This window comes from Rhinopithecus roxellana, chromosome 19 (assembly GCF_007565055.1).
Source record: "Rhinopithecus roxellana isolate Shanxi Qingling chromosome 19, ASM756505v1, whole genome shotgun sequence".
Lineage (NCBI taxonomy): Eukaryota > Metazoa > Chordata > Mammalia > Primates > Cercopithecidae > Rhinopithecus > Rhinopithecus roxellana.
The window spans coordinates 24,224,746-24,236,962 of NC_044567.1; the positions used below are offsets into that span (position 1 = coordinate 24,224,746).

Sequence of the window (12,217 nt, forward strand, 5' to 3'; positions counted from 1 at the left end):
GGCCCCTTACACTGTTGACTGTGGGTTGGCAACAAAGTTGGCATGGCTCAATTAGCTATAGGTTCTGTGTCATGTCACTGCTGTGGCTGGAAAGGTGGTAAGGCTCCAGGAGTGTTGAATAGTAACAGCATTTTTCTTTTCTTTTCTTTTCTTTTTTTTTTTTCTTTTTTTGAGACAGAGTTTCACTCTTGTTGCCCAGGCTGGAGTGCAACGGTGTGATCTCAGCTCACTGCAACCTCTGCCTCCCAGGTTCAAGGAATTCTGCCTCAGCCTTCCAAGTAGCTGAGATTACAGGTATGCACCACCACACCTGGCTAATTTTTTTGTATTTTTAGTAGAGACAGGGTTTCACCATGTTGGCCAGGCTGGTTTTGAACTCCTGACCTCAGGTGATCCACCCACCTTGGTCTCCCAAAGTGCTGGGATTACAGGCATGAACCACCACACCCAGCCACAGTAACAGCATTTTCTTTTTTTTTTTGAGACGGAGTCTTGCTCTGTCACCCAGGCTGGAGTGCAGTGGCCAGATCTCAGCTCACTGCAAGCTCCGCCTCCCGGGTTCACGCCATTCTCCTGCGTCAGCCTCCCGAGTAGCTGGGACTACAGGAGCCCGCCACCTCGCCCGGCTAGTTTTTTGTATTTTTTAGTAGAGACGGGGTTTCACCGTGTTAGCCAGGATGGTCTCGATCTCCTGACCTCATGATTCACCCGTCTCGGCCTCCCAAAGTGCTGGGATTACAGGCTTGAGCCACCGCGCCCGGCCAGTAACAGCATTTTCTAAGAAGCGGATTGACTGAAGGGCTGGCAGCTCCTGGGAGTTTGTGTACTCTGCTTTTGGAAATAAAATATTGGCACATTTGTTCTGTTGTCTGAAGATATCCTTCATTTTGAAATAGAAACACACAGAGAACTAAGTTTTCTCTGAGACCATCAGGTGGTGTGTCCCAAAGCTGACTTGGAAAGAAGTACAACAAAGGTACTTGGGGTTCTTGTGGTTTATGCAGACCCAGTCACAGTCCTGGAACGCCGAAGCGGGAATCCAGAACTACAGATCTGCCAAGAACAAAACATGGACAGCAAATTGGATGTATTATCCTTCATTATGAGAGCCCAGGGGTTGAGGAAAGACAAGCATGAAAGATATTTCAGTGTTTGGAAGACCTCTAGCTACTAGAGACCACTGGCATCCCCCATCCCCTCTTTGTAAGATCCTTAGGGGCTGTCTGGTTCAGCTTTCTCATGTTACTGGTATAAATACCAAGTCCCAGAGAAACTCACAAATCTTGCCTACTTCAATTAATGGTTGAAACATGAATAAGACTCGTGGGATGACCTCCTTTTTAAATGAGATCTGGCAGGAAATGATCTTGATCAGAGCTGAAATGTCTTTTGTGTGAGCATCACATTTACACACATGCTGAGAATCCATATGTTCAACAGGTCGTCAGCATGTAGCGAGGGTGTTGATAAAGTTGTCCTAGGACAATGACTGGTGAATGGTATCATTTAATCATGGAGTTGGGCAAGCCAGAAGCCTCAGTGGCCCTTGATCCCTGCCCACATCCAGTCTATCACCAAGTCTTGTCAATACTGCCTTCTATCCACTTCTTTTTCTTCAGAACTGGGCTCACTATCATCTTCTCTTGCCGGGGCTTCTGGGACAGTGTTCTAATGGTCTGCCCACATTTCCACTGCCTGCAATTTACTTTTCTCACAGCAGCTGATGATCTTCCCTCTACAGCCTTATTTATTTATTTTATTTTTTTGAGACAGAGTCTCGCTCTGTCACCCAGGCTGGAATGCAGTGGCATGATCTCAGCTCACTGCAAGCTCTGCCTTCCAGGTTCACACTATTCTCCTGCCTCAGCCTCCTGAGTAGCTGGGATTACAGGGGCCCACCACCACGCCTGGCTAATTTTTTTGTATTTTTAGTAGAGACCGGGTTTCACCGTGTTAGCCAGGATGGTCTTGATCTCCTGACCTCATGATCCGCCTGTGTCAGCCTCCCAAAGTGCTGGGATTATAGGCGTGAGCCACCACGCCCAGCCTATTTTTTTATTGTTAATTAATGAACTCTCTTCTTAGAGGAGTTTCATAGGTTTACAGAAAACTGAGCACATAGTACAGGGAGTTCATTTATACCTACTTTCTATGCCACTCACAGTTCCCCCTGTGAGTGGCATCTTGAATTAGTGTGGTACATTTCTTACAACTGATAAACCAATATTGATACTTATTATTAACCAAAGACTGTTGTTATGAACCAAAGTTTACATTATGGTTTACTCTCCTGTTGTATAGTAAATGTATGACATGTATCCACCATTGCAGTATCATACAGAATAGTTTCACTGCCCTAAAAATCCCTCGTGCGTCATCCCTTGCCAGTGATTGTTTCAAAAAGTGGATCCTGTGGCCGGGTGCGGTGGCTCATGCCTATAATCCCAGCGCTTTGGGAGGCCAAGGCAGAAGGATCACTTGAGGCCAGTCTGGGCAATACAGCGAGACCCCATCTCTACAAAAAAATTAAAAAGTTAACCAGGTGTGGCGGTGTGGTGGTGTGCACCTGTAGTCCTAGCTACTCAGGAGGCTGAGGTGGGAGGATTGCTTGAGCCCAGGAGTTCGAGGATGCAGTGAGCCATGATTGCACCACTGCACTCCAGCCTGGACAACAGAATGAGACTCCATCTCAAAAAAAAAAAAAAAAAAATCTGGCCAGGCGCGGTGGCTCAAGCCTGTAATCCCAGCACTTTGGGAGGCCGAGACGGGCGGATCACGAGGTCAGGAGATCGAGACCATCCTGGCTAACACGGTGAAACCCCATCTCTACTAAAAAGTACAAAAAACTAGCCGGGCGAGGTGGCGGGCTCCTGTAGTCCCAGCTACTTGGGAGGCTGAGGCAGGAGAATGGCGTGAACCCGGGAGGCGGAGATTGCAGTGAGCTGAGATCCGGCCACTGCACTCCAGCTTGGGTGACAGAGCGAGACTCTGTCTCAAAAAAAAAAAAAATCAAAATGCAGATTTTATTACAGCAAAACACACCGCCAAAAATGCAGATCTTCTGTCTCTCCCCTCACTCAGCCTCACCTTGTTCCACTATCTAGCATCTGTCTCCAACCATACAGGTCTTTTTGTTTCAATTCCTCAAGCCACACTCAATTCTGTCTTAGAGTTTTGCTCATGTTGTTTCTTCTTCATGAAACATCCCTTTCTACCTCCCGGCCCCAACTCTAGGTCTTATCATAGCCGCCTCCTTCCTAAGCTGTGAGCTCCTCACTGGCAAACCTGTGTCATTGTAGCCATGGTACCCAGCACATAGTGGATGTGTAATAAATGTTTGCTGAATAATATTAATAATTAAGTTACTAGATGAAGAGAACAATAGCGCAGTTTTATTTGATTGTATGGAGCTTGGGAAGGGTACCGAAAGTTTGCAGTGATGGCTAAGGGATGAAAGGGAAGGAAATGCTGATAGGTAAAAAGTAAAAAGGTTTATTCAACAGGCTGAGAACACACCTAAAAATCTGTAGAGGCAGCCAGGCATAGTGGCTCAGGACTGTAGTCCCAGCACTTTGGGAAGCCAAGGGGAGAGGATTGCTTGATCCCAGGAGTTTGAGACTAGCCTAGACAACATGACAAGACCCCGTCTCTACAAAAAGAAAAAAGAGGCTGGGCGCGGTGGCTCAAGCCTGTAATCCCAGCACTTTGGGAGGCCGAGACGGGTGAATCATGAGGTCAGGAGATCGAAACCATCCTGGCTAACACGGTGAAACCCCATCTCTACTAAAAAAATACAAAAATACTAGCCGGGCGCGGTGGCGGGCACCTGTAGTCCTAGCTACTCGGGAGGCTGAGGCAGGAGAATGGCGTAAACCCGGGAGGCGGAGCTTGCAGTGAGCTGAGATCTGGCCACTGCACTCCAGCCTGGGCGACAGAGCGAGACTCCGTCTCAAAAAAAAAAAAAAAAAAAGAAAAAAGAGAAAATTTTAATTAGCTATACGTGTAATACCAGCTACTTGGGAGGCTGAGGCAGAAGGATGCTTGAGCCCGTGAGTCTGAGGCTACAGTGAGCCATGATCATGCCACTGCACCCCAGCATGGGTAAAAGAATAAGAGTCTGTCTCAAAAAAGAAAAGAAAATTTGTAGAGGCCTCAACCCATCAGATGGTGTCAGGGGAAAGAGCTGGATGAATAGTTACAGTGATAAAGAGTTTAAGATTTGCAGGGTGGAACTGTTCTGGTAGTGACAAAGTCCAGGGTGTGGCCGTAGGAGTCCACTGAAGAGAACTGGAAGTGTAGACGCTGAGTATGAAAGGTCAGGAAACTAAGAAGCTGGGTCATTGAGTGGGTGGCCCACAAAGTCAGCAAAATCTCCCTTCTGCCCAGGAAGAAGAAGTGAGACAGGTATTTAAGAAATATGGTTGATGGATGACAGAGATGAAAGGAGAGAAGTTGATGAGTTGGATGTCATGGACTTCAGTGGGGCAGAGGTTTTTCATAGGGGAGAAATTGTTAGAAGGGTCTTAGGGAACTGGAAGAATGTTGTTGCTAGTGCCTCCCTGTATTGGGGGCATGAAAGAATAAATAGCTTCTACTCGAAAGAAGTACAGGGGAAGTGGTAACCTTAGGGGAAAGCCAGGTTTCAGTTCAGGCTGGAAGGTGAGGGAGTTTGCAGGGTCTCTGGTTGCATGTAACAGAAACCAGCTCCAGCTATCTGTGGACAGTAGTGAGTGATGGGTTGAGGGAGTTGGGTATCTTGGACACTTGCACAAGATGGTAGCCACAGGCCTATCATTACGGGTGAGAAGATGCTATGATGGTCCTAATGAGCTGGGAAGGCACTCCAAAAAGGTGTCCACTTTAGATAGTTCTGTGAAGAAGTTAACGAAGTAGGAGAATTCACCAACAGACAGGGGTTCAATAGGACACAAATATTAATAGAATGTCTGGGGAAGTAGAGAGAAACAGACGTACAGAGAAGTATGGGGATTAGAGTGGTCTGTGGGTTCCAAGTGGTGGTATCAGGAAGGTGGTATCTACAATGGTAGGTACAGGAGGACCTACAAGCACACGATGATATTTGTCCTGTTTGTCCAGCCCCTATTCTATTCCAAATATCTGTCTGCTCCTTGATTCATCTTCACCCCTTGAATTCGAGTCTTTCCTTTGTGTGTGTGTGGTGGGGGAGAATGAGGGGGAGGGGCAGAGTCTTGCCCTGTTGCCCAGGCTGGAGTGCAGTGATGCAATCATAGCTCAGTGCAGTCTTAAAACTCCTGAACTCAATCAATCCTCCCGCCTCACACTCCCGGGTAGCTGGATGTACAGGGGCACTACCACACATGACTAATTTTTTTTAAAAAAATTTTATAGCGATGGGAGTCTCACTGTGTTGCCCAGGCTGGTCTGGATCTCCTGGCTTCAAGCAATCTTCCCACCATGGCTTCTCAGAGTATTGGAATTACAGGCGTGAGCCTGGCTGAATTTGAATTTCTGACTTTCTTTGCCTCATCCCTTTTCTTTGCCCCAGAACATCTCTTAGAGCTTCACTGTGCCACCAAGCCTTCTGCTACCTCCCTAAGAAGCTGCACCCTGGATTATTTCTTAAACACCCACTGTGCGGGTTGGATGCTGACCCAGTCTACTCCACTGAGCCCTGTGAAGCCCCCACCATGTTCTAACTTACCATATTATATTGTAATATTTTTGTGTGTCTCTCTTGTGTTCTAATCTATGAGTTTCAAGAGCAGGCATCATTTCTTGTTCTTATTTACAGTCCTCCCCTGTAATGTCTAGCACATTGCTTGTGACCTAGGCAGGGATGGATTTGAATGACTGACTGAACGAATGACTGAGTGAGTGAATGGACTTCGATTTCTTATTGTCCTGTTCCTGTGGTCTAGAAATGTTGGACTCAGAGGTACCCTCTCTGGCAAGACTTTCCCATTCTTGCCCACCCTTTTATCTGATTACTGATTTCCTGGTCTTGCCAGACATAGACCTTTTGCTGGGCTAAAGAAACCCAGCTTGAGAGATATGCTGTCCCAATTCTTCCTGGCCTGCCTTCCCAGGATCCTCCTAGAATATGGGTCTGAGGCATATCGAATGTTTTCTCCACTTCCTAAAATGACATCTCTATAATATAGGCTGAGTCCCCATCCCTGAACACTTGGGTTAGGGCCAGGATAACCTGGTCCATATTCTCCAGACTGATTCTTTTCCCACCTTCAACACATCTACCATTCTAGCAGAAGGGAAGCCTAGGTTAAGTGAACAGAGTGGCTGAGAAGTTACATGGCCATGATAATACCTGATTTCAGGAAAGGAATTACTTCTGGAATAGTAGGGAGATGACACAAGAGCAGGCACAGACTATGGGAGCTTCAACTGTATGGGTGATCTTTTATTTCTAAGGTGGGTACATACACATTCGTGATTCCTTAAATCTCTCTTTCTCTCTTTTTTTTTTTTGAAATGGATTCTCACCCTGTCGCCCAGGTTGGAGTGCAATGGCGTGATCTCTGCTCATTGCAACGTCCATCTCCTGGGTACAGGTGATTCTCCTGCCCCAGCCTCCTGAGTAGCTGGGATTACAGGTGTGTGCCACCAAGCCCAGCTAATTTTTATATTTTTTTTAGTAGAGATGGGGTTTCGTTATGTTGCCCAGGCTGGTCTCAAACTCCTGACCTCAAGTAATCCACCTGCCTGGGCTTCCCAAAGTGCTGGGATGACAGGCCTGAGCCACCACACCTGGTATAAACGTTTTGTAATCCTGAAACATTTCAATGACAAAGCTTAGAATGAGAGGTACTCAATTTTTGCCTTAGCAAGATGCCTGCAGGCGGACCTGGGGATAGAGACAGCAGTGGTTAATGGACTCCAGGGATTTAGGGGAATTAAATCAAAGTGTTCAGCAGAGAGAGGACAAACGGGCAGCAGAGGGCTTCTGGGCTCAGGGCCAACATCTTGGACCACAAGGCTATAAGCTCAGTTTGACTGACTGTAAAAGCCTGTGAATCTATTGTGTTCACCGGCGAAAATCTTCAAAATAGGCAATCCCCAGCTTATTAGTTTATTTGTTGGTCTGTTGTCTGGAACTGGGAATGAGTTTTCCTATAGAAACGATATTACAAATGGTGGCTCTGCCCCAAGGCCAGCCCACAAAAGCTCACAGAACCATAAGGTACCTGAAATATTGTACTCATAATACTAAAGATTCTGACCACTATTTATAAAAGCGTTTCTGTGGGAAAGTGCATTTCGAGATTTAATGCCGGTAACACATATTCCTCAGCCCTGTGAGTCCTCTGGACTCTTGACCTTACTCCCACTGTGCTGATTCTTATCAGAATGGCACCATAAGCGCTGGCACCATAAGCAGCAGGAAGGCAAGTTAGTTGCTTTCTGTTGCTACAGAATTCAAGCTGAAGTTTCAAGCAATTCATCTTCACTGAGCTGACCCCGACCCCTACCATGTACCCTGGCCTGTGATCTAAGTTTAGCCTTTTAAACACAACAAAGAGACTCTTATGCAAAACATGCCTTGTGCACCCTATCCCAAGCCAACACATAAACTCTGTCGCATTAGGAACTCAATTTGGATGTTTCTGGAATGTCATAGATGAGCGGGAGTCTTCATTTCATGAGGAAAATGGTCTGGAAAATTTTGGGACTAGTAAAATCCCTGAGACACTGGAAAGGGACAGCTTTTGAACAGGGCCTCGCATAATCAAGTGGAGAAGTCACCTGATGTTGACTGAAAGGAGATGAGAAATGTCCCTAAGGAGGTCAGGCATGGTGGCTCACGCGTGTAATCCCAGTGCTTTGTTGGCCGAGGTGGGTGGATCACTTGAGGTCAGGATTCACAACGCCAGGAGTTCGAGACCAGCATGGCCAACATGGTGAAACCCCGTGTCTACTAAAAATACAAAAATTAGCCAGGCATGGTGGTGCCCACCTGTAATCCCAGCTACTTGAGAAGCTGAGGCATGAGAATAGCTTGAGCCCAGGAGGCAGAGGTTGCAGTGAGCCCAGATCATACCACTGCACTCTAGCCTGGTGACAGAGCCAGGCTCTGGCTAAAAAAAAAAAAAAAAAAAAAAAAAAGTCCCTAAGGTTAGAACACTGGTGTCGTTGGCAAGGACAAGTATCTCTGAGTATGATACAGATATTCAAATATTCTCACTTAGAGAGTTCAGGTGGAGAACTGAAATCTGAAAGATCCACATGACATTCTGGGGGCCTAAAAACTATGATTTCTTCATAGACAAAACATCTTTTCTGTTGGCTATGAAGATTGTAACTGTAGGAAACTTTCTTACTATATCCAGAGCTCCAGCCTCAGTGATAGAGGACAATGACATGTGGTGGTCCTGTTGGCCTGGAGAAGTAGCGAGGATTCAAGATTAGAGGCTGGGAGAGTTGCAGAAGCCATTGAAGGACAGCATGAGTCCCTGGGACACTCAGGACTAGAGCCACTTTGGGCAGTTCAGGCTTCAAGCCCTAGTGCCACACAGGGCTTTTTTTTTTTTTTTTTTTTTTTTTTGAGACAGAGTCTGGCTCTGTTGCCCGGGCTGGAGTACAGTGGCCGGATCTCAGCTCACTGCAAGCTCTGCCTCCCGGGTTCACGCCATTCTCCTGCCTCAGCCTCCCGAGTAGCTGGGACTACAGGCGCCCGCCACCTCGCCCGGCTAGTTTTTTGTATTTTCAGTAGAGACGAGGTTTCACTGTGTTAGCCAGGATGGTCTCGATCTCCTGACCTCGTGATCCGCCCGTCTCGGCCTCCCAAAGTGCTGGGATTACAGGCTTGAGCCACCGCGCCCGGCCACACAGGGCTTATTCTGGTAAAGCACTCTGATTGGGACAATACCTTTCCTCTATGGTGTACAGTCTGGATGCGACTAGAAATCAAACTGCCTTGTTCTTTCCTAGCCAGGGAGCGAGCTGAACAGATTGTCTCCTTAGATTTGAATCTTGAGGCTGGGCATGGTGGCTCACACCTGTAATCCTAGCACTTCGGGAGGCCAAGGCTGATGGACTGTTTGAGCACAGGACTTCAAGACCAGCCTGAGCAACATGGCAAAACCCTGTCTGTACAAAAAAAATACAAAAAAATTAGCTGGGCCTGGTGGCGTGCACCTGTAGTCCCAGCTACCTGTGGTGCTGAGGTGAGAGGATCGCTTTAAGCTCAGGAGGTGGTTGAGGTTGCAGTAAACCGAGATCATGCCACTGCACTCCACCCTGGGTGACAAAGTGAGGCGTTGTCTAAAAAAAAAAAAAAAAAAAAAAAAAAAGATTTGAATCTTGAATAGCATGACCTAGACACTAAAAGCTGGTTGGCACCTATTGTTCCAGCACTGTGACCCTGGCCACCTTAACTAGAGTTACCCGGCTTCCTGTCCTCCAAGCAGACTCTCCAGCTTTCCCATGAGTCCCATCTGCTACCTATTATCCCCCCAAAACAATTCTCTCCTACTCAAGTCATCCAGTCTGTTTCTGTTTTATAGGATTGAGGAACTCTAATACAGACTCTGATGGCAGAAGGTCGATAGATCAAGGAAAATCTGCCAGTACAATTTGTAAAGCAACTCAAAGCCTAAATCAGCAGAAGGAATAGTTACGGCATATCATCTTCAGATACAAAAATGACAGTTCACATCATTCAGATGTGATGAGCTCAACTTTTACCTGATATGTTCACAATGTCAAGTTCAAACTTAAAAACCAAAAAACAAGCAAACAATAAAACCCTTTTAGCCAGGCACAGTGGCTCACGCCTGTAATCCCAGCACTTTGGGAGGCCGAGGCAGGCAAATCACTTGAGACCAGGAGTTCAAGACCAGCTTAGCCAACATGGTGAAACCCCGTCTCCACTAAAAATACAAAACATTAGCAGGGCATGGTGACTCATGCCTGTGATCCCAGGTGCTTGGGAGGCCGAGGCAGGAGAATTGCTTGAACCTGGGAGGTGGAAGTTGCAGTGTGCTGAAATCATGCTACTGCACTCCAGCCTGCATGATAGAGCAAGACTCTGTCTCAAAAAAAAAAAAAAAAAAAAAAAAAAAAAAAAAAAAAATTAGCTGGGCATGGTGGTATGTGCCTATAGTCCTGGCTACTTGGGAGGCTGAGGTGAGAGGATGGGTTGAGCCCAAGAATTTGAAGTTACAGTGAGCTATGATCACACCACTGCAGTCCAGCCTGAACAACAGAGTGAGGCCTCATCTCTAAAAACAATTTTTTTATTTTTTTTATTTTTTTTTTAACCTGAGAAGGCAAAGATGGGTGGGTAGAAGGAAGGTTAATGTAAATATTATTCCAGGAACAGGTTACGAATTCCTAGCTCTGCATCATGCAATTTACTCTGATGACATGATAAATATGTTGGCTGCATTCAGTGGTAACTGTGGTTTTGTCTCATTTATTTTGGGAAATAAATATATTCATTTATATTAATAGAAAGATTTTTAGGAAAACAGGCAAATTGCAATGCCATTCCTTTGTTATCATTTAAAATAACTGAGTTAAGATTCAATGGTAGTTTAAAAATAACAATGGAGAAAAATGTGTCTGGAAATGGCCAGTTGGCCAAATGAAGTGAAGTATGTTTCAATTCAACTAGTTGGCATTTTCTTTTTTTTTTCTCTCTCTCTCTCTTTTTTTTTTTTTTCTGAGATGGAGTTTTGTTCTTGTCACCCGGGCTGGAATGCAATGGTGTTATCTCAGCTCACTACAACCTTTGCCTCCTGGTTTTAAGCGATTCTCCTGCATCAGCCTCCCAAGTAGCTGGGATTACAGACCTGCACTACCATGCCCAGCTAATTTTGTAGGCATTTTCTATTTGCTCCATGATTAGCAGACTGGGTGGCAGAGCTTGTCTGAGAAAGGGCAGGCTACTTTATCCATCAATGCCTGGTGCAAAGAGCTGCCATCTGCTGCCCCGATGATTATCTGGGCCTCAGGCTATGGGACAGCCTGATCCTTGGCCCAGGGAGCAGCCTGGTCCTTAGGACATGTTTCCCATCCCAGGGGAGCTCAGGTTTGTGGGTTCCACTCTTGAGATCTAAGCAACAGTGGACTCAGGGGGCTCAGGCAGCTTTCTCTGGTCCAGTTGGTCTCTCTCCCACCTGAGTTGAGGCCACTGCAGCATAGGTAAAAACTAGGGACACTCAGTGTGCGTGCTGCCTCTCTATTCCTGTCTTCCACTGGAGGCCCAGGACTCAAGCTTGTCCTGGAAAAACCCCCCTCCCTCTCCCCTTTGCCATATTTCTGCCATCATCATAGCCTGTGCTTTCCCTCACCCTGACCCCCAACCAAACCCTATCTCACCCATGATCTCTGTTTCCAGAATTCTGGCTCAGCACGAGTTGGAGCAAAGTGCTTTCAGACACAGAAGTGAAGCAGCTTCCCTGTTATGTAAATGGGACCATACAGTAGATCTGGTGCCATGTGACAACCCTCCCCATATATTCCCTTCAGATGCAGAGGCAGAGGCAGAGACCTTAAGCAGTTGTCATTGACCCCTCCCTTTTTGTGACAGTTTTAATCAGCCTCTCCACCTCCTTCTTCCCAGACCCAGTGCCCTTTGTGATAAAGAAAGGGTACAGGCCTGGGATGCGGGAGGTGGAGAGGCTGATTAAAGAGGCTTTCTGCCTCTATGGAATTATCACTTCTGAGTCCTCCATCTGAGATCTCTGTCTGCTCGGATTTCTAACTTCTGGCACAGGTCTTTACAAAATAAAAACTTCAAGGAGCCTACAACTTACCCAGATTTGGAAGGAAAATGAGAGAAAAACTGCCTTATAGATTGGTAAATCCAAATCATGTCATCACCTTTTGCCTATGTAGTGTCTCAGTCACTTAAGGAACAGCATTGTATGTGACTCTGGGGAAGTCATATGTACCTGCACAATCTCCTGAAATACTTTCCCAATCTGACATAAGCCCAGGAGCCAGGTTCTTTGACCACTGGCCAAAGTGTCACTCCAAGCCAATCCCAAGAAATGGGCTACAGATCCCCATGGTTACCTACATGTGGTGATGGCCGTAAACTTTGTACCCAGCAGGGTACACCAAAGGCACTGAACTATTCCTGGGATTCTTACAGCCTTCTGCTTTCACCAAAATTTACCTTCTCAAAAGGAAGACGTTTCCCTCAGTTATAGAGTTAGATAAAGCACTCTAGCAGTTGAAGACTTGCTTGTCTCTTTCCCAAGTTTGACTT

The 12,217-nt window shown here is 46.3% G+C and overlaps 1 pseudogene; it reads right to left on the reverse strand.

Moving 5' to 3' along the window:
- Positions 1 to 996: 996 nt before the first annotated feature.
- The window catches only part of LOC104662955, a 151,311-nt pseudogene continuing 140,090 nt past the window's right edge, over positions 997 to 12,217 (reverse strand).